Source organism: Tiliqua scincoides, chromosome 9 (assembly GCF_035046505.1).
Source record: "Tiliqua scincoides isolate rTilSci1 chromosome 9, rTilSci1.hap2, whole genome shotgun sequence".
Taxonomy (NCBI): Eukaryota; Metazoa; Chordata; class Lepidosauria; order Squamata; family Scincidae; genus Tiliqua; species Tiliqua scincoides.
The window spans coordinates 27,707,265-27,729,035 of record NC_089829.1 but is presented as its reverse complement, the minus strand read 5'-3'; positions in this window follow the sequence as shown (position 1 = coordinate 27,729,035).

Below are 21,771 nucleotides of genomic sequence, written 5' to 3'. Positions count from 1 at the left end.
GAATGTTTGCAACATCTGGCTTAAGTCCAACAGCCACTACTGGTTCCTCCCTAGCCCTTGCAGAAATTCCACTTTCTGATCCCTCAACCAGCCATAATTATATCAAGTGATTGGGTCATATGAGCTATGTGGGGCACTCTGACTGGGGCTCAGGCTGTGACATCTTTCCTCCTGTACCACCAACGCTCTGATACCACTGCAAGCCAACAGACCGAGCTGCTTGTCTCGAGGGTGCCATCTAGGCTACAGTACCAGCCTGTCAAAACACTCTGTCAACTGATCCCCAAGGCCAATCCCTCTCCTACAAAGCCGTAGCATGGGCAACTTGTGTGAGGATGCTTTTCTCCTGGAAAACACTGACACTGGCTATAAAACTTGTCTCTTACTCGTCTGAGTCTTGCTTGTGGCGCTGGAACCCAACCCCACCTTCCTTTGCTCCCTCCCCCAAATGACAGACAGGTCCCCCTTGAGCTTGAGCTTTACTAAGGCCACTACAGGCTAGTTGACTACTACCTGAGTCACCTGATACCCCATAGGCTCCCATAAGAGAAGTGCACAATAAGATGCACTGAAGTATTGGACTAGGCCTGGAGCCAATAATTCAAGTATAATATAGGGATGTATCTTGTCAAACCAACAAAGTAAAGAGCGGAGCTCAGAACTATCCCTTAGGTTCCCCCCCCCCCCTTGAGTAAGTGGAACAGCAAACACCAACAGATGAACCCATCTTGTTCGGTTTTGCAAATCTAGCACTTCTCACCATTTGTGAAAACAGATGGAATGGATCCAGCAGTTTAGGTGAAGTTGTATAGTGTCCATCCATTCCTGAAGGATTATTTTAATGGCTAAGGTTAATGGTACTTCTAATACGTTTTCTGCACAAATACCTGCCTGCCCTGTGAAATCTGCATACTCGGCTGATTTGAAATTATTAATGGCATCCACTGAATTTGCTGCTTAGGGAGAAATGTCAATAATCCATTCTCAAATTAACCTGTTGTGAGGGGCTTCACAACAGGAGTTTTGACATAGATGCTGGCTATGAACATTCAGAACCACTTACCGACCTGAATGGGGGCCAGTTGAGATGTGATTTCCCACCCTCCACCCCCCTTTGCTAACTCAAAGAGAGAAATGAGACAACTTGGAAACTTCCTGTCATTCCTTCGATTTTTGTCAGCTATCTCTTATAAAGTGAAAAACAATATTATGCAATTTATTGGGCCAATTTAGTGTAGGAGTATGGAACCTTGCAAGTTTCACAGAGCATCAGGTACTATAAATATTGTTAGGGTGGTGGTTATATTTTCTTGGGTACTCTTTCTTCCTACTGTTCAAGGTTAGCACAAAAGTGCACACCTTCCAACACTTTGCAAATGAAAATAGAGACATGCTTGTAACACCCCAGTTTTTCTATCAAGGATTCCTACTCAACCCACCCACCTCCGGCTACAGCACTGAAGACTTTACTCCATTTGCTGTGTGCTGTAAGAATTATGCAATGTTTTGCAAACACTTCTTCAGTTTTAGAAAGCCAAGAGAGGTCTTTTGTTGTAATGATACATCAGGAAAAAAAAAATACTGTTGTTGTACATTGGGCCCTCATTATCCATGGGGGATCCATTCCAAGACACACACACACCCCTGCATATACTGAATTCTGTGGATAATGAAATCTGTGGGGGCACCAGCATAGCACCACAATTTCTTACTTGGGGGCAGCACCTGGCCCACCAGAGGTTGCATGTGACCTCCCTGCTCCTCACAACACCTTCAGAAGCCACCGCAAGTTGCCTGCACAACCTGGAAGTGAATTCTGGTTGCATCCAGGAGGTCCCCTGAGGCCCTCCAACCACAGGCTTGATATCTGCAAATACCTAAATCCATAGATGCTGAGTCTGCACAGATAAGGAGGGCCCAGTGTACAATCTGTTACCAGCAGGGCTGGTCCATTCATGAGGCTGATTGTGGTGGTTACCTTAGGTGGTGAGTTGGTGGAGGGACACTGCTGCCTATATCCATCCACCCTTCTGCCTCCTCTTCCTGCTCTGTGAATTGAGGAAAAGTCTTTTTTGGGGGGAGTACAGCAGAAAAGCATAAGAACATAAGAACAGCCCCACTGGATCAGGCCATAGGCCCATCTAGTCCAGCTTCCTGTATCTCACAGCGGCCCACCAAATGCCCCAGGGAGCACACCAGATAACAAGAGACCTCATCCTGGTGCCCTCCCCTACATCTGGCATTCTGACTTAACCCATTTCTAAAATCAGGAGGTTGCGCATACACATCATGGCTTGTACCCCATAATGGATTTTTCCTCCAGAAACTTGTCCAATCCCCTTTTAAAGGCATCTAGGCTAGACGCCAGCACCACATCCTGTGGCAAGGAGTTCCACAGACCGACCACACGCTGAGTAAAGAAATATTTTCTTTTGTCTGTCCTAACCCGCCCAACACTCAATTTTAGTGGATGTCCCCTGGTTCTGGTATTATGTGAGAGTGTAAAGAGCATCTCCCTATCCACTCTGTCCATTCCCTGCATAATTTTGTATGTCTCAATCATGTCCCCCCTCAAGCGTCTCTTTTCTAGGCTGAAGAGGCCCAAACGCCGTAGCCTTTCCTCATAAGGAAGGTGCCCCAGCCCCGTATCATCTTAGTCGCTCTCTTTTGCACCTTTTCCATTTCCACTATGTCTTTTTTGAGATGCGGCGACCAGAACTGGACACAATACTCCAGGTGTGGCCTTCCAGCAGTATCTGGAAGGTTACTAGTGCTCTCCAGGCAAAGGAATTGGATCATTTCTAGGATCCGCAGTGCCTGACACACAGATTACAGTACTGTACCATACAGGATTAGTCTACAATGACACTGCCTACACACATACTTTGTTACTTTTGTAGCAGCCTGACCCGCAGAAATCCAGCAGGGGAAACCTGGAATGGATCTACTAAAGCGAAAAACTTTCTCTAATGAATGTTTGGCTCTCAGTGTCAGGATTTTGTTAAAGGAGGAGGAGTAGAAAAAAATGACCTAACCTTGTCCCTGCTGACAGAAACAGGGCCTTGGCAGCATGGAGCCTGTTGTATAAAATCCAATGACAAGCTGAACCAGAATTATTATTTATTTGCCCAGGAAAAGGTTAGCAGGTACATGGAATTTTTGAGAGGAAAAGCAAGACCTTATCAGCACTGAACATACAAGTGAATTTGCAAAAGCAGAGAACCTGGTGGTTTCCGGGCTGCGTGGAAACTCTGCTCTCTCTGCATGGAAACTCTGATCTCTCATATAGCAATTGTATGACAACCCTGTAGCAAGCAAAGCCAATGCATCACTGTTGCCAACATTCATCAACTATCCAAGCTATAACCTCCCCCCCCGCCCCCAAAAGAAGCAGAAAATGCAGCCTCATTTTTATGTAAGAACTGCCCTTGAAGGATCAGACCCAAAGTCCATTTCAGGGCAATATCCTGTCTTCAAAAGCATTGTTCTGATGCTCTGGAGACTTGCCAAGCAAGGCATTGACACAATGGCTTTTCTCTGTCCACACCATCTGGTCGTTTGAGATATGCTGTTGCTCTATGTGAAGTTTTTATTCTTTGCTATCGTTGTTAATAGCCATTCTTGGATTGGTCCTTCATTCATAATGCATCTAAAGTATATTTAAGCCATGGATGTCAGGACCCATCCCCACAACCTACACATCAGAAATCTATAAACCTCTGTCTTCTTTTCTAACTTGTAATGCCACACCACTAGGCCAACTGCTGCAGTCACAGAAGGTGTCCATCTCTGTCTCTCACCACTTCCCTCCACTGGGACGGGCAGAAGCTGCACATCACCCAGCACTCAGCTTCCAAGAGCACTCAGGTTGTCCTTGCCCACACTTCAGTCTGCCAGTTTTAAAATGGAAATAGAGGACATCAATGCCTTGTGTTAGACCACTGTTGGTCCTTAACTCCTTTGACGTAAGTGCCCTACAGCTCAATAACTATCACAATGAAGTCTGTGCAGAACCCCTTGAGAAATTTCACTCATCTTATCAAAACTTCCCCCCCCCTTTCTTTGAAATTACTTGGATGTTTCTCTAATGCTGGAATGACCAAATTAAACTAAAAATGTCACTTTACATTCGAAGTCTAAAGGGAAATTTCTTAAGTGACATATCTAGACTAATTTGAAGTTCATGATCCTTCAAGAAGATCTCAGAATGGTAACGTATTTATTAACTGCAGCTAGAATGGCAATTGCTTATTAATGGAAAGATGTAGGTCTGTTGCCTAGTTTTGATTGGTTATTAAGGATATGGAGTCTGTCTTATGTGATAGAATTATCCAATCAGTTTGTCATTGGGAAAGGAAGGAAGATGGAACATGGTGATGTTGAAAAATTTATTATGTATTGGAATAAAAAAGACTAGATAATAAACTGTACACGTTAGCAGAAATTTAAGAGATTACAGTTACAGTACGGAAAAAAAGCAGTTTGTAGCTATTTGTAACTTTATGGCTGAATTTGACTTTTAGAATTATGGCTATTAGATGGAGACTTTGAAGAAAAATTCTGGTTTTTTTGAAGCTTGTTTCATCTGTCTTGAACTTCCTCAAACATTTCAGCTGAGCAGAATCACATGAGCAGATTCTCCAAATTTGCATTAACTTTGCACTTAAGGCAATTAGCAGCAACCCTAGTCCTAAAAACAAAACTGCTAATGAATTTAGTAAGTTATTCCTGTTGAATTAAGAACCGTTTGCAAAGTTCTCCAACTTCGGAGAGTTTGAAATTTAAATTTTTGTGCAGGGGTGTTAAAATAACACCATCATGCCCAAGAAGGACAAGTTCCCAAAGCTTGAAGATGTTTGTTCTGGCCCACCAGTTCTTCTCATCAACTCCTCTACCCTCACAAAATCTTTCATTACTATCCTAGGTGGTGAGGATGAGGGCCCTTCCTTCAGAGGGGGGACGGACAATGAGTGGACCTCAAAGTGCTGAATAAAGGATTTACTTTTAAGAAATTGAAATCTTAAAAAATCCACAATGAAATATTTGATGCATTTCAAGCAAGCTGCTCTTCAGAGACAAAAGACAAACAGTTCTATCAAGAATCAGGGGAAAAGTGTTTAACCATGTGGTTGAAAGCAGAAGATGCCAGGCAATATTTTCTCATGTTGGTTAAAAGAATGCCTTGTCCCTATCTACTCACAGTGGCCATTGAAACACCAGCTGTCCCATGAGGAGGAGGAAGAGGAAAAAGGAAGAAAGATTTTATGATGTTGTGGTGTTTGTATCTGTAAATTTTAGTTGATGTGTGTCTCCTTGGGAGTCTCCTCAGAGGCTGAAAGGCAGGACAAAGAGCTTCAGAAAAAAATAAGGAAGACTATAGGGCAGGAGGTCTGGTCTAGAGGGTTGAGCCTCCATTTGCCTGAAGATAACATCCGAAGGTCGCCAGTTCGAGGCCACCAGCACCGTGCAACCTTGAAGCAGCTGACAAGCTGAGCCGAGCTATTCCATCTGCTCTGAGCGTGGGAGGATGGAGGCCAGAATGTGCGACCAGATCAAGAAAGAAACATCTGAATGTTGTGGTTTCTTGAAAGATAGGAACCTTCTTTCAAATTGTAAAAATCCCTACGGGGATTTAATTTGCCTGCCTATGTAAACCGCCTTGATTAAAGTCTAAGGAGAAATCTGAGGACCAAGAAAGGCAGTATAGAAATACCTGTATTATTATTATTATTATTATTATTATTATTATTATTATTATTATTATTATTATTATTATTATTATTATTATTATAGCTTCTAGTCTTTAGGAGACTAGAGACACCTTTCCACCTGGTCAGCACCACAATAGAAGCATATGAGAAGAAGGGGGGAAAAGACTCATGGGTACCACTTCTGCACACCAGGGCAATGAGGGGACAAAAGGAGCCCCTTCCCTGCTGCTAGTGTGGTAAGCAAAGGGAGCATTTGTGAGGCTGGCAGGAGGGGGAAGGTACTTTCAAAACCTCACATTGGCTGAATCTCAGATACAATTGAACTTTGCTCAGATTTGGGGGGAGGGAATTGGTTCAAGTCCAAACTAATACAATACAAAATTTAGGGCGCAATCCTAACCCCTCATGTCAGTGCTTTCCAGCACTGGCATAGCGGTGCCAATGGAGCATGTGCTGCATCCTGCAGTTGGGTGTCACTCACGGAGGCCTCTTTAAAGTAAGGGAATATTTGTTCCCTTACCTCAGAGCTGCATTGCCCTTATGTCAGTGCTGGAAAGCACTGACATAAGGGGTTCAGATTGCACTCTCAGTGTTTGCCCATCCCTAACCATTCTTGTAACGATTCCATCAAAATCTTTCTGATAAAGACCTACTGTGTTGATTCTCCAAGTCACATGCCTTCTGGAAAACTGGTAGCAGTGACTCTCTCATTTTCTTTAGATGCATATTCTTTATTAGATAAAGATTATTTTTTTTCTCCTTCCAGTCCCCAGGAATTTTATGGAATTAGAAAACCCTGAAATGAGAGGTAAATTACTTAATTTGCTCCACACATAATTCATAATTTTTAGGTATTTGGGAAATCTGATTGCTACGGAAAGCATAATTAATCAGGAGAGCCTCCGAGGATGAAGTGCTGTGTCATTAAATTAAGTTTTCTCTGGGTATCATGCCCTGTGAGTGACATGTTGTTGCAATTTTCAGTCCCAGGAAAGGGTCAACAGATTCAGCCTGGGGCTTCTTCTTAGTGAAGGCTTCATTTATCACCCACTGCTTTGAAATAACAGATATATGTTCAAGAGTGCTCTAACTTGAAAAACGTAAGATGCTGCTATAATCTGCCAAGCTCAATTTCTGGGTAATGTTGTTCAGCTGACCGTCTCTATGTCAGATTGTATCTAATTTACTGACTGTGGGAAGAGAAATAATGAGTGGTTGGATGTGCAAATCCTTGCTCAGAGAAGGGGACAACTGGACCAGCCATCAAAATGAGCATCCAGGTGTGAACATCTCTCAGCATAGTTTTGTTTTCAATGGACTTTCCAATCTGCATTTGGATATGCGTTCCCATCCACAGTTGGCGCAAGTAGTCGTGCACATGGCTAGAGAGAACTTGGTAAAATAGTTAAAGCCTAATGCACAGGTATGTAGCTTTTGGCTGTTTCCTCTGTTTCTTCTTTGGTAATAGGGTATTTGCATCCTGAGCGACTGTGTCCTAGTCCAGTGTTTTTCAGTGTTTGTCCTCCGCCATACCACTTCACATGGCCCACCTATTGGAAATTCCACCAGAAGTAACTGGTGATTACATCATTGCCAGTTATTTCTGGGTTGGAAGGCCGGATGCAACATGACAAACACCAGTAAGAGGCTCAGGGTGGACGGGAGGGCTTTTACAAGTACAGAAAAGCATGCTTTGGAGCCTCCTACCACTGTTTGCTGTGCTGTGTTCCTGGTTGCTGCTGGACAGCAGGTGTTCAGGGGTCCTGCAAGTACCACCAGACACAACTTCAATTACCGCTAGTGGTACCTGTACTACTGGTGAAATACTGTCCTAGTCAAATGGGTCCAGGTCCTTGACATCCTTGGACATTCACATCGGTTCGTTCGTTCGTTCGTTCGTTCGTTCGTTCGTTCGTTCGTTCTTTCTTTCTTTCTTTCTTTCTTTCTTTCTTTCTTTCTTTCTTTCTTTCTTTCTTTCTTTCTTTCTTTTACCAGTCATTTGCATCCCTATAACTATAACTGGGCAACAAGCCCCATATGACAGATGCTAAGCCTCTTATCTCAGCCCTAACCCTAACCCTACCTTTGTGCTTTGGGGGGAAAAAAAGTATATCTAATATAGATATACATATATTGGGACACAAATGTCTGGGATGCAGAGAACAGAGGCAAATGTCTGACACATTTGACTAGGGCACAGTAGTCCAGGATTCACTGGTCCTGTCACTTCTTGCTTTGTATAGATACCAAAATGCTGTTGCTGTGCTCAGGGCTGGCCTTTTAATGAAACCCAGTGAAGCAGCAGCCAGCGTCCTTTCTGAGGTTTCATGGCTTGGAGCTCAGATTTCCAGAAGTCAGGTAATAACATATGACGTCATCACCGAGTGTCTAGAGGTGCCACCATGCAGTCGTGGATGGGGTCCACACAGCAGCAAGGACCCATTATAGGGAACACTGGCGGTGAACTCAGGCGACGTGTGCAGAGGGGTAGTGTGCACCCCCTGCAAGAACACAGTCCTCTGGTCTGTCTGATCACATGTTCACTCCCCCCACCTGTTCACCTTCCACTGCCTCTTTTCCTTTCTCTCTCTCTCTCTCTCTCTCTTCACTCCTAAGCTTCCTATTGATTCTGTTGATTTTTTTTTTTTAATGTTGTGAGCAGGTTGGAACATCCTGGATGGGGATGGAAAACTTGTAAAAACCCCTCCTGAAAAATAGGGCTTACAGTTGGCCTGCCTATGTAAACTGCCTTGAGTCTATGAGAAAGGTGGTATATAAATACTGTAATGAATAAATAAGAGACAGCAAATCTGATTCAGATATCTTCTTGACTGGTTTGGCCCTTGGTCATGAACTCACTAGATGGCCTTCAGCATTCTGCTGCTTTCCTGTCTTGGCCTTCATCTGCACAATGGGTATAATGGAAACATGAAAAGCTGCCTTCAACTGACAGCAAGATTTCAGGCAGGGGGCGTGCCCAGTTCTACCTGGAGGTGCTGAGGATTGAACCCAGGGCCTTCCACATATAAAACAGGTGCTGTGCTACTGAGCAAAATAACATGTGTCAACCTTGCAGTGTTGTTGTAAGAATTGCTGAGCATAATACATGCAAAATGCTATGAAAACTTTAATGCACCATATTAAATATGACAGAACAATATGCAGGCATCTTCTTCCCCTGAGGGAAAAGTTTCTGCTTGTTGAAGGACGTGGACTTCTGCAAACTTTCATTCTGGATTACAGCTCAGTTAGTCTGTGAGCCAAACTCCCACCATAACCTGAGCAGTTAATAAAATCTATTGCCCTATGATGGATTTTTTGTCAAGTAGAATTGATCTGTCCTCCTTTTGATTTGTGAGATGGAGTGAACACAAAAAAACACAATCAGGGTTTTCTGGTGCCCCTGAAAGAACTCCACGATGTCAGTCCCTTAAGGCTTGGAAGTATCTTGAAGGCTGCAGTGGCCATTTCTTTGATTTATTGAAAACAGAGCACTCTTGATTAACATTTTAATAAAGAGGGTCTCTCTTTTGGCATCGGTGCCTTGGGAGAGCTGTTCTTTCCTCCAGTGCAAAGAAGAAAATGGAAATAAAACCAGCCACCTTTCACACTGAAATCTTAAGCTGCTCCTTGGACGCACCAAAGCGAGAGCTTTCTTAAAGGTGCTGTGTTTTTGCAAGGGGGTGCATGCCCAATATGTGCAATGCAAAAATGAGGATGATTTGTGAAGAAATCATCCTTGTAAAGCTATTGGTTGTGGTCATCAGCCTCTATCCAATGCTTTGGTGATGATGCTGCTGAGCTATTTGGGAACTTGGCTGGCTCTCAAGGCAGTCTCTCTCTCTCTCTTGCTCACTCACTCTCTCCCCTCAAAGGCTGTTCCACAGTGAAAATATGCTCAGTGCAGCCGAGTACATGAATGAAAAAGCCTCCGGTATCTTTTAGGCAAGCAAAATGCAGCACTACGTTCAACTCACCCTGCCCTTTCTCCTGTCCCAGGTAAGAGATTTGGTTGCTTCACCTTCTCTTGGGGATTGTGTGTGTGTGTTTCTGTCTGTGCTTAAAATCTATTTCTTTCTGCATTTGGTTATTTGAAAGTGTCTGATTTCTCAGCGATCGTACACTGGCTGGGAATAGCAGTGTCGCGGATGGAAGAAGAGGCTCTCCACTGTGAGAAATGCCCCTGTGATTTCTAGTGACAAGAAATTATTATCTACACTCTGTGTGTGTGTGTGTGTGTGTGTGTGTGTGTGTGTGTGTGTGTGTGTGTGTGAGAGAGAGAGAGAGAGAGAGAGAGAGCATGCTGTATTTTCTTCACCACAGTGCATAGTCAGGATCCCTCATGGGTGCCTTGGGTAGCAGCAATGAGATTTTCCCTTCTGTTAAATGCTGCAACTTTGATTTGCTTCTTTTTTCCTGTGGCTTCAGCCTGGATCCATTCCAAGCAGCTCATCTAATATATTACGTTTGTAATTACAACAACAACAACATAATGATAACAACAATAGATGAGAAGTATCTCCAATGTAGAGGAACATGTACCCTAAGGTCTTTCTCCCCCTCCCTCCCCTCTTTCCCCCCTTGTGGATTTGTAAAACTGAGAATTATTGACTTGCTGGGTAGCCTTCTCTCCTAACCCTGTGACAGATCCCCCCTCTCGCAGAAAGGCAGTGAAAAAAAACCCAACCTTGCAAAAGCCAAGAAAGCCTGTGGAGTCCTGCTGTTACTGTCAGTCAAAGCAGACCAACTCGCTGGGTTCCAACTTCTGCACTCCTTCTGGGCTTCTCTTGCCCCCATCCCTACAAAAATGGTTCAGGTTTCATTTCAGAAACTAACATGCTTAAGGCTCTTTGCTTGTCATTCAGCAGGGGACTTTTTGGCAATCTCAATCTCTCCCTCGGCTTTTTCTTGTCTTAGTAGCGTGAGCTCCTATTCAGAGGCAGTGTTACTGGATCCTGGGACTCCGTGGAGATTTTTTTTTTTTTTACAAAGTTAGTTTTGTTTAGGACTGAGGACTTGACTTGTGTTGGATTTAACCCTTAAGGTCATGCTGTAGAGATGAATGCTGCAATCAGGATGGACTGATTTGTGGATTTGCTTGTGCCTGTGAGCTCTGGGGAGCTGGAGGTAACCCCCTCACCACTTTTGACCTCCTGCTTCATGTTGTGAAAACTGCCTTTCCTGCTACATTAAATCCTTTGCTCCTCCATCAAAAGATTCTTATGTGTAGTTTAGAGACCAGGGCTTGTCCAGGTGTCGATCATAAGGCATGATGCTCTTGTGTCCAGCTGCCATAGGGTAGATGAATGCGACTTGGATTGGGCACATTGCAAAAAGCACCACAGATTGACTGAGTTTGGGCCTGGCAATGGGTTTGCAGTGATGTCACTCAAAATGCACAGTTTCTTGGCTTAAACCACATTCTGAAAGATTTCTAGGACTTGGATCTTGGCAGATGTTGGTGTAATTGTAAGACCAGTTGTTACATCAAAAATTACAACTTGGGAGGGAGGGGACTTTGCAACGAGTTGCCACATTGAGACATTGCAGTTCTGTGAACTGTTCACATTGTACATTGATTTGGGGTGAACAAGGGCAATGACTTTTCACTCTGTTGGAACTCAGGATAGCGTTATCATAACTGGAACATCTTCTGTGTAGGGTGGGATTCCACTGGACTGTTGGTGCAGTCGAGTAAGTTTGGTAACCAAAGTGTCAAGGAACCAATTAACACCCCAATCCTATTCAGGTCTACTCAGAAGTATATCCCATTGAGTTCAATGGACCCTACTCCCAGTTGTGTGTGTATAGGATTGCAGCCTAAGGCAATGAAAGATAAGGTAGCATAGCATGGGTTACTAGCTTGATACCTGGATGTGGCTGTAATGGAAATATTGAAGATGCACAAATGGAAATGGAGTGTTTTAAGCATAAGTTGGAAGTGTATGGATGGAGTGCAAGGAAACCCTAAATGAATGATCAACAGAACTTGGTTGTCACAACTGCCCTATGCATTTCTGCAGCCTGGAGCCTATACTACTAGAGTACTAAGAAATTTTGAAAGGGTGTCAGACATACCTTCCTCATTGCACATGGTTTGGCCCACTTTTCTGAGTTATCTAGATTTTACTTGCAGTCACTGATGTGATGTAGTGCATCTTCTCATCTCTCTTGCTTGTGGTTTGTCATATGCTGTGATATGGAAGTTTGTCCTCTTGAGGTTTCTGTCATTTGGCCCTCAAGGTTAGGTTTTCCAAGATGCTTAAGAGAAAGAGGAGAAATGGAAGAAGAAAGATGGAGAAAGAGAGATGAGCAAGGTTTGTGGACATGAAGGTATGATAAGTTTTTGTGAGTCATACTTTGTGAGGGATAAACGACAACATCTGGATTTAAATCCTGTTCAACCATTAAGGGCTCCATCCTATCCAACTTTCCAGCAGTAATGCAGCTGCAATGCAGCCATAACGTATGGGAACAAACATTCCCTCACCTTGAGGAGGCCTTTGTGACTGCCCTCACATCCCAGGATGCAGCACACACCCCATTGGCATGGCTGCATCAGTGCTGGAATGTTGGATGGGATTGGCCCTAAGCTTCTTATGTGGCCTTGCACAGGTCATTGGGCAAACTGTACATAACCTCAAAGAGTTTAGTGAGCACCAAATGCTACTTTGAAGAGCATTTTTGAGAAGAAAAGCAGCCAGGATGTTGCAAATGTAACATTAAGCAGAAAAAAAGATGCGGGATTTGTGCTGTTTGCTGTCTCAGGTTGGTCGGTACAAGTTGTGGCTTTCAATCTGATGTTTCCTGGGACTTATCAGAATGACAGAGCCATGTGAAAGCTCTCACAAGGATCCCCTATATCTCTTGCATTGTACACATTGTGGTCCATACGCTTTGTGCCTTAGGAGAAGAAATGGCTGATAAAATTTATTCTTAATCTATTCTATACAGTTGAATCAATATACATGGTAGTGAGAAGACAGGTCTCTCAGGGTGTCACAGGGGAAGGAAGTGATGGCAGGCTAAACAAGGGGAGAATATGCAATTATGTGCATGCACTGAGTTGCAGGGCCAGAACTCAACCCTGAAGCATGCTGAGCACTGAAGGAGAGTAATTCTGAGCATGTGCAGAGTGCGTTTTGGTCCCCACTGCAACCTGTGCCTTCCTGCTGGCATATCTGAAAACAGGCAAGGCTTCTAGACCAGAACATGTGGTTGCCAAGCAGGTATCAGACAAATACTTACTCGCTTCTGGATACTGACTGACTGATGATTGTAATCTATTGTGCTGAAATAAACCCCTTTCTGTGGTTGGAATATTGGGAGGAAGCGATATTGATGAGAATCTATGCAGCAGCTGGTGAGTTGATGAGGAAAGGGTTCTGCAAAGGAAGCTACTGAGATGGATTGTTGGACTCGCTTTTCAAATAACTTTCATGCAGCTGGAGAAGTAAACAGCAGGGAACGGAAGGCGCAGCCCGTACAGAGGCATCTGGCAAGACTCGTGGTTGTAACACGTTGCGACGGTGATATTTTTCTCTCTCTCAGCAGCAGCCACAACTCATTCTTTGATATCTGGCAAGTGGAAATGGCAAACATTGATCTTGATCAACTGATATATAAGCCATACAAATCTGTTACTGCAGTGCCTTCCAGGGAAGGGAATAACTCACTTTGGAGGTTAAGAACCTAACAGCCCAATCCTACCTAAAATCCTGCTTGGCAATGCCGTAGTGGTGGCATGGATTCCACTGTACCCCATGGGGAATTTGTGGCTGCTGGAGGTCTCCTTGGGGTAAGGCGATATTTGGCCCCTCGCCCTAGGGTAAACCCCAGCAGCTGCAGCAGATCAACTTGAACCTGCACCAGCTATATTGCTGGCCCGAGCTTATCTATGTTGATAGATCACGTCTGGGAAGGGCAATAGGAAACAGTGTGTGCGAGTGCAGCTGATCTCACTCCCCCGGCCCTATACTCCCACCCCAGCCACCCCACCCATCACTACCCACCCCACCCATCATTACGCTACTCCCAACACATTCCACCCCTCCCAGCCCTCCCCTGCCCCTCTGCCAGACTTACCTGATCCAGTGGGTGTCCATTTAGCCATCAGTGCCAGTGAGAAGACTTCAGCCTTCTTGCTGGTGTGCGTGGGCTTCATGCTGTCACACAGTGCTTTTGCAAAAGCACTAAGGTCAGGTGTGCTGGCAAAACATGCATTCTGCTGGCATGCCACTTAGGATCGGACCATAAGTCTATAAACAATGGTATGAGATAAACAGATAATGCTGCTTTGTACTGACCGTAAGCCCAATAACCTCAACATTGTGTGACTCTTTGGGGGTTTCAGAGAAGGGCTTCTCCCAGCCCTACCTGGTCATGCTGCTAGGGACCAAACCTGGACCACATGCAAAGCATGCTCTACGGCTCATCCCTGAAAGCTGTGGCTGGGAAAATGGCCACCTCTGTTTCTGAAAGGAGGGGTAAGACAGAAGTGCGTTATGAGCGTTGACCTCATAATGTAGGCCTTCCTCTCTATAGTAGCTTTGTCTCATGTTTACTCCAGCTATTGTCAAAAATGCTTTATGGGGTCTCTTTTATGCTGCTCTACAAGAAGGTAGGATAAACTATCCATTTGTGACAACTGACAAGAAATAATGAATGTAATTATTTCTTTACTACGTGCCTTATGAGGGCCTTTGAGAATCTAGAATTCCAGCTGAAACCATAACTTGAGTTTTAATTGCAGTGAGAAACAGTCATAAGGATGATATAGTCTGAATGCGTTCTTCTTAATATATAGTGAATTATTGAAAACACAGAAACTACCAACTTTTTCACATTTCTCCAGAAGAGGGCTCCCTATACAGCCTGAAAACCAGTATTAACAGCCAAACATCCCTCAAAGGAAGGGTCACAGCTGCATAGGAAAAGAAGAAAAAGTTCACATTCCTGTACAGAAGACGTACCAAATTACTTGAAAGACTGAAGTCTTATTTATTTATTTTTAAACAATTTGGTTTCTCGTTGATGCTGATCATAGTGGTCCATCATTGTCAAAATGATGATTGTCCAAGGCCGTGAAGAGCAAACACTGAAATGTTGAAATTGATTGGGCGACTTTCATTTTTAATTTCAAAAATAGAACAAAACCCAGAGGTCTTGGTTACATCTGTCAAAGCTGTTCCATACATGTGGCTTTCCATTCCTAATGGGGAAATCACATAGTGGCTGTTGTGGGTGAATATTTCAAATAGGCAGAAGGATTTTGAACATTCCCGTGGGCCTTCGGAATCCATGGGGGATCTGTTCCAGGACTCCCCATGGATACCAAATTCCATGGATAATGAAATCTGCGGGGGAAGGGGGATGCCAGCAAACCAGAAATGCCTTTTAGAAGCATCTAGGAGGCCTTCTGAGGCCTTCCAGCCACAGGCTCAGCAGCTGCAAATATTCAAATCGACAGATGCTGAGTCCACAGATAAGGGGGTCCTACTGTATTGTCGGATTCTAGAAAAAAAAAAAAGAGGTGTCTGGATGCACAGTGTATTCAGGAGTATCATTTGCAATAGAAGTGTGCAACCACTGGAGGGATTAATAAGATGTCTGTCATTTTTTAAGTAATTCACTATTTTGGTATAATGCCATCCATGTGTTATGGTGCTTTACAAAGTCTCCATCCCTGACCCCATGGGTTTCACAATCCAGAGCACAACAAAAGGAGGACAAGAGGGATGAGAGGGAAATGGAGGCAGGATCTAACCAAGGCATGAATATTTATTTGATTCCATTATACAGGTGTGCGCTGCTTAACAACTGTTCGCTTAATGACAGACCACATATACGATGGTGGTCAAAGCACAATAAAGATGCTCTTAATGAAGCAATCGCATCTCCCATAGCCTGCAGCAGAGTGTCTGTTTACACAACAGAGAGGCTGTTAATGCAAAGAAGAGGCGATCTATCTCCAGTAGCCTGTGCAACCAGCTAGTGTCTGGCAGGGAGTGTCTGTTTACACAATAAAGGCAAGAGATTGTCCTGAATGCTCACTTAATGACCTAATCGCATAATGGGGATTGAAGAATGTATCTCTGTCATTAAGTGGCACACGCCTGTACATATATAGCCATAGTTATGATAGTGAATGGGAACAATTAGGGATTGTGCCCAAGGCTACATGGAAAAAGGTATGATTTGAAGAGAGATTGAAAGGAAGTAAGAGAGAGAGGACATGATGCAAGTGTTCTGGGAGACAGTTCCAGTATAGTAGCACCAAGGGAGAAATAGTGGTGATATGTGTTTGGAAGTGATGAGTTGGAAGTCTGAGTGTGGTGGAGCTGGAGGAATAAAGATTGTGAATAAAGAACTAGATGTGCAGTTGCACCTACTATGAATGTTAATGTACAATGTGCAACAATGATTCAGATCTGAACTGTGAAAATTTTCATCTGTTTCAGCCAATGAATGTCTCAATGCTAATACAGGTGTGCGCCACTTAACGATAGGGATGCATTCTCCAATTCTCGTTGTTATGCGATTAGGTTGTTAAGCAAATATTCAACCCAATCTAGTGCCTTTGTTGCGTATACAGACACTCCCTGCCAGAAACTAGCTGGCTGTATAGGCTACTGGAGATAGATTGCCTCTTCTTTGCCTAAAAGGCCTCTTTGTTGTGTAAACAGCCACTCTGTTGCAGGCTATGGGAGTCCTGACTGCCTCATTAAGAGCCTCTTTGTTGTGCTTTGACCACCGTCATATATGTGATCCGTTGTTAAGCGGAAGACTGTTAAGTGGCGGATACCTGTATGTACAAAAGCAAAAATATCCCCAGGACGAAAGGTCTTATCTCACAGGGTAAAGCATGGGTGCGGATTGTGCATAAAAGTCCTGAAAGAAGCTACAAATGCAATGAAAAAATATTTATTTATCATATTTCTACCCCACTTCTCTCCCCCTAAGAGGACCCAAGGAGACTTTAGTACTCCAAAGGAGTGGGAAATGGAGGAAAAAACTCCTTGCCTGAAGCTCCATTTTGGTCCAGGATTTTAAAATTGCAAGTCACTAGCCCTTAAGACTCTGAAGACTGGCCTAAAAATGTGTGTGTGCAACGCTTGCCAAATCTTGGAAGCCAGAGGAGATGTTAAGGGGAATTTTCAGGTAGACCGAGCTGGCTAGTGCAATACTCTGCACAGCTGTGGTTGGCCCTCCCTACCATTAACAGAACCAGTGTTGCAAAAATAAGCAATTGAACACAAATGTGCTTGATTTGGATTGTTCCCTGTGGTACTATGAATGCTTCATTCACTTAACATAAAACCTGGGTCCCATTCCAAACGCTGGAGTGCAAGAGTCCTCTTGTACATACCATGTGCCAGACATGCAGTGAACCGGAGTATTCACCCCACCCTCTCTCTTTTCATGGTTTCTAACATGTCAGAGGTATTTCCCACTCAATGTGTTGCTTATCTTCAGCTGATGGAACAGGCCCATTTGGCTTCAGACTTTCATTACAGTTGGGTCTGAGTTGGATGCATACAAGCTCTCTGTTTGGTTGGCCAGAATTTGGATCAGCCAGCTTAATTATGAGCTGGCAGCTCTCCCTTGCCCTTCTCCACTGCCATTTCCAACGCAATGAAATGTAAAAGGGAAGTCTCATCCTGCACAATACCAACTCAATTCCCATTGACACATACTGGCTGCTGAAGACTGGTGCAGGCAACCCAAAAAGGTTTTGCTTCATCTTTGATCTTGTAGGCACTTGCTCATACTACTGCTGCAAGGAATTAAATGTAACTACTATAGTGTATTTGAACTGTTGATAGCAGTATCCAGAAAAAAGCTTATGCAAACTTTGCCCACACGGGTGGGAGCATTCAATGGATTAGTGTGAGGGTAAGGATTAGGGTTAGGGTATTTTTTTTCTGAAGGTAATGTTGTTAGACATGTTTGACCATCCTTTTTTTGTCTCCCCTCCTGACATGCCTTCCAGGTTCTTTGGATCATATGGCAGGTTTGGACCCCCCCCCCCTCCACATAACGTATAATTAGAAGAACTCAAAGTCTGGTAGGACAGATAGCAAGATGTGTCCATGCATGACCTAAATCACACAATGAGGGTGCTGGCTTGGACACATTGTCTGAACCAGTCCCCAAACAGCCATTCAAACAAAAACACATAGACCTGACAGACACCCTTGCAGATATACAACATGTGAATAGCCCTTTGGAGTGGCTGCAATTGTAGGGACAGAGGTGGCTTTCAGCAAGGACTCGGCTGGCATGTGAGAAGTGGCTTTTTTTGCTGTTGTTGGAGTTGGGCTCTGAGTTTTGATGGCTGGTCTTCTCTGTTGGCTTCTTCAAAAGGTCGCTGCTGTTGAATATTCACACTTTGAGCTCCTGGGCTTGCGTCATTGTGTCTTTATCCCTAAGAGGCCCTCGATTCTCATTCTCCCAGCGTAATAGCAAACTTCAGAAATGTGATAGTCTCACTTTTTCTCCCAGAGCCTGTAACAGCTTCCCAGGGGAGAGCAGTGCTCAAGCAAGAGCTTTGCCAGGCCTGTTTGAAGCTGTGGATGCTTTGGCCTCAAGGCATCCAGGCAGGCTGCTTTCCCACTTCAGAGTGTTTCCCCACTCCTGCATTACAAGGCTTATTTTGCTAATTTCTCCAGAGATGAGCCCTGTGTTCCCCCTCCCCCTTGGGGACTAGAATTGATTGAGCAGGCCAGTCAGAAGCATCCTTTCAAATTAAATACAAGTATATTTAGGTTCACAAAGCTGAAGGCAGCCCTGCTATGTAGCTGTGGAAACAGCAAGCATGTTTTGTTCTAAAGTTGGTCCCAAAATACCATGGGAGTGAGATCTAAATTCTTGCAAACGAAGGTGGTTTCAAAGGAAAACATCTAGAAACTCATATTTCATCAGCTCTGGCTGCCCTTAAAGAGTTACCAAAGACTGTAACTGGTAAATAATTGTCTTCATTTTCTCCTTTGGGAAGATTTTTGGGACATCTTTTTGAAAATGTAAATATGTACATGGTTGCACTAGAGTTGTCGTTCTTGACCAGGGCACAGTCACAAATGTTGTGCCTTGCCTAGTTAAGAGTCAAGGCTTGAAGCCTGCATGAGGAAAGAACTAGGGGGACAGTTTCTTCTTCTGCATTAGCAGCAAGCCTGGGTCAGCGATGAGAACTGCATGTTCTCCTCAAAGACCTGAACAAGACTAGGCCCAAATGGACTGGAAAGAGTCCACAGATAGTGTGCTTTTTTCACTTTAGTTACCACCATTCTCAACTTTTTAGATTGATTGATTGATTACAGTATTTATACACCAGCTTTCTCATAGACTCAAGGAAGTTTACATTGGCATGCTAGCCGTAAACCTCATTATTTCAAAGTGTGCATGTGTACATGTGTGTGTGTTTTGTTTAGTTTAACAAGCATTGTTCTATGAGGAAACTCATTGAACCCTTCTTTTCTCTAGATATTTCCCTTTTCCCAGTACAATTATCTTTCCTAGCTGTGTAGCTCTCATGCCTTCCAAGCTTCTGTAGGCAGCAGCTACAAATCCAGCTAGGCAGGTTCTTGAGCAGTTATTCATTCTTGCCAGTTTACACTCTTCTACCACAGTGGCTTGTTAGCAGCTTCCAATCTCCCATTCAAAGGCGCAACCCAAGCTGATCCTGCTTAGTTTCTTCAGGCAGAGCAACAGCTCAACCTCCAGACCACACCTCCTACTGCCTTCTATGCACTGATCATTCCAGTGAGCTGCCAGCAATAACTCATTCAGTTATAGTTTCAACATGTGCTGCTGTTCACACATATCCAATAACACATATCTTAGTTACATCTAGACTGGAGTACAGTAAAGCGTTCTTCATGGGCTGCTTTTAAAGACATTTGGAACCTTCAACTAGCAAAAAACGCCACTCCAAATTTAGACTGGTGCCAGCATTTGAGAGCTTGTCATTCCATTTTTTATCTCAGCAACACTGTCTACCAGCTTTTTTCCGAGGAGCTGGTTATCACTTTTAAAACCCAATGGACCATCTGCTGCCTTATAAATCTGCCTGTTCCCAGGGTTCTAGCCAAACCTTTGCTTGGGCATATTAGTTTTCTCTTTGCAGGATTTTATTTCTATGGGGGAGTGTATCATCATGTGAGCCTTCAGTGGTACAACACAGACATAGGTTTACTGTCTCAGTGATAACCAGAATGGAGAGAATCAGTTCTTATTTGTTATATTGAAAATGCTTGTATCCCACCTTGAAGGAGGCATTCAAGGCAGCTCACAGCAGAATTGAAAACCAGATCAAGAACAAACACAGCATCTTTTCAGCATAGTTAAACAATGGCATCCCCACAAAACTAAATGACCCTGGCAGCGGAGAAGAAAATGTATTCAGAACAATGCAACAGAACTAAAGCAAGACCCCACATTTGAAGGTAAAGAAAAAAGTCTTCAACTATCTCTAGAATACTGGCAGAGATGTAATCAGTCTGGTCTTCATTGACAGAGAACTCCACATCACTGGTGTAGCTAGGGGGGCGGCACACTAAGTTTTGCAGGGAGCCTCCCTGAAGCATGCAAGCAGATCCTCCCTTCCCCTTGGGAGCCATGTGGGCGGAGGGAGTGGGAAGGGAGGCGAATGGATCCCAAGGGGAGGGGGAGGGGCCACTTGCACGCTTCAGGGAGGCTATCTGCAAAACTTAGTGCGCAACCCCCCCTCTAGTTATGCCAGTGCTCCACATAGAGGGAGCCACTATAGAGGACCCTTTTTTGTATCACCACCAACTGGTTTTTGCAAGAACCAACCTGCCTTCCCCAAACGAGATGCCCAGACCCTACTGCTTCTCTTGATTCTGAGCAACCAGCCGCTTCCGGAGACTCCTTAGTGTACAGTCTTCTGTCTTATATTGAGTAAGGCCCTTGATCCATCTATCTCAGGATTGTCTTCATCAGTGGTGTCAAACATAAGATCTGTGGGCTGAATGCAGCCCCTGGAAGCAATTTATTTGGCCCCCATTATAATTGGGCTCTCCCAGCTTGGGCTTTGAAAATATGAACAAGATTTGCACATTTTCTCTTTTTCATTTGCAGATGAATTTCTATGTGAGAACAAATTGCTTATTTCTGGCCATCATCTGCTTAATGACATCACTTGCTACTTAATGTCACTTCCAGCCCTCAGCAGGCACCATGAATGCTAACTTTGGCCTCCTGTACGAAATAAGTTTGACCCCTGAGCTCAGCCACATCCCTGTCTGCTCATTAAAAACTCCCTGTTTCTCTTCCTGGCCATTCCCTGCTGGATCCTGTAAAAATCATAGCATAGAATTTCCAAAACATCACTTTGCCTCGATGCAAGAGTCTGTGAGAACACTTACTTCACTGTCAGACACCAAGATGGAACGATTCAGTGTCATCCTTATTGAAGACATTGTGTTGTCTTCTCTCTTCAAATTGTGCTGCTAGGAGAAAAAATAGGCCTTTGGAAAGGCAGAAGAAAAGCAAAACAGCAGATAAAAAGTAAGGCTGCAAGTGAAGGGGAATTGCATCATGAATGGAAACAGTTGTCTCGGCTGGCATTTATATCCCCATGGTACTTGACAGCTGGATATGCTGTTTAGACCAGGTGGCATTCCTATCTCCATAAAGCATATCTGTAATAGATGAACTGATCTGAACTGGTTGGTGATGCTTTGCACTCCTTAAAATGTGCCCCATGCATGGAAAGCATCTGATTATCTGCAACGGACAGGCCGGGTGTCCTGCATACCAACTCCCCCCCCCCCCGGTTCAGTTCTGGTGGCTGGTGAGCACTGCTTGATTTCAGCATCAAACAGGTTGCCTATTGTGTGAGCAAGGCTATAAGAACAGTATCTGATTATGGGAGGTTTTGCATACCACAATGTTTTTTTAAAAAAATAGAAAGATACAAGAGGTTAATTCACTAGCATCCTGAAGTTTGAACAGCTCAGACAGTCACTTCCGCCTCTTGTTTCCTTTAATGGAAAAGAACAGGAAGAGGGGTAACAGTGATGTCTGACTCTTTGTTCAT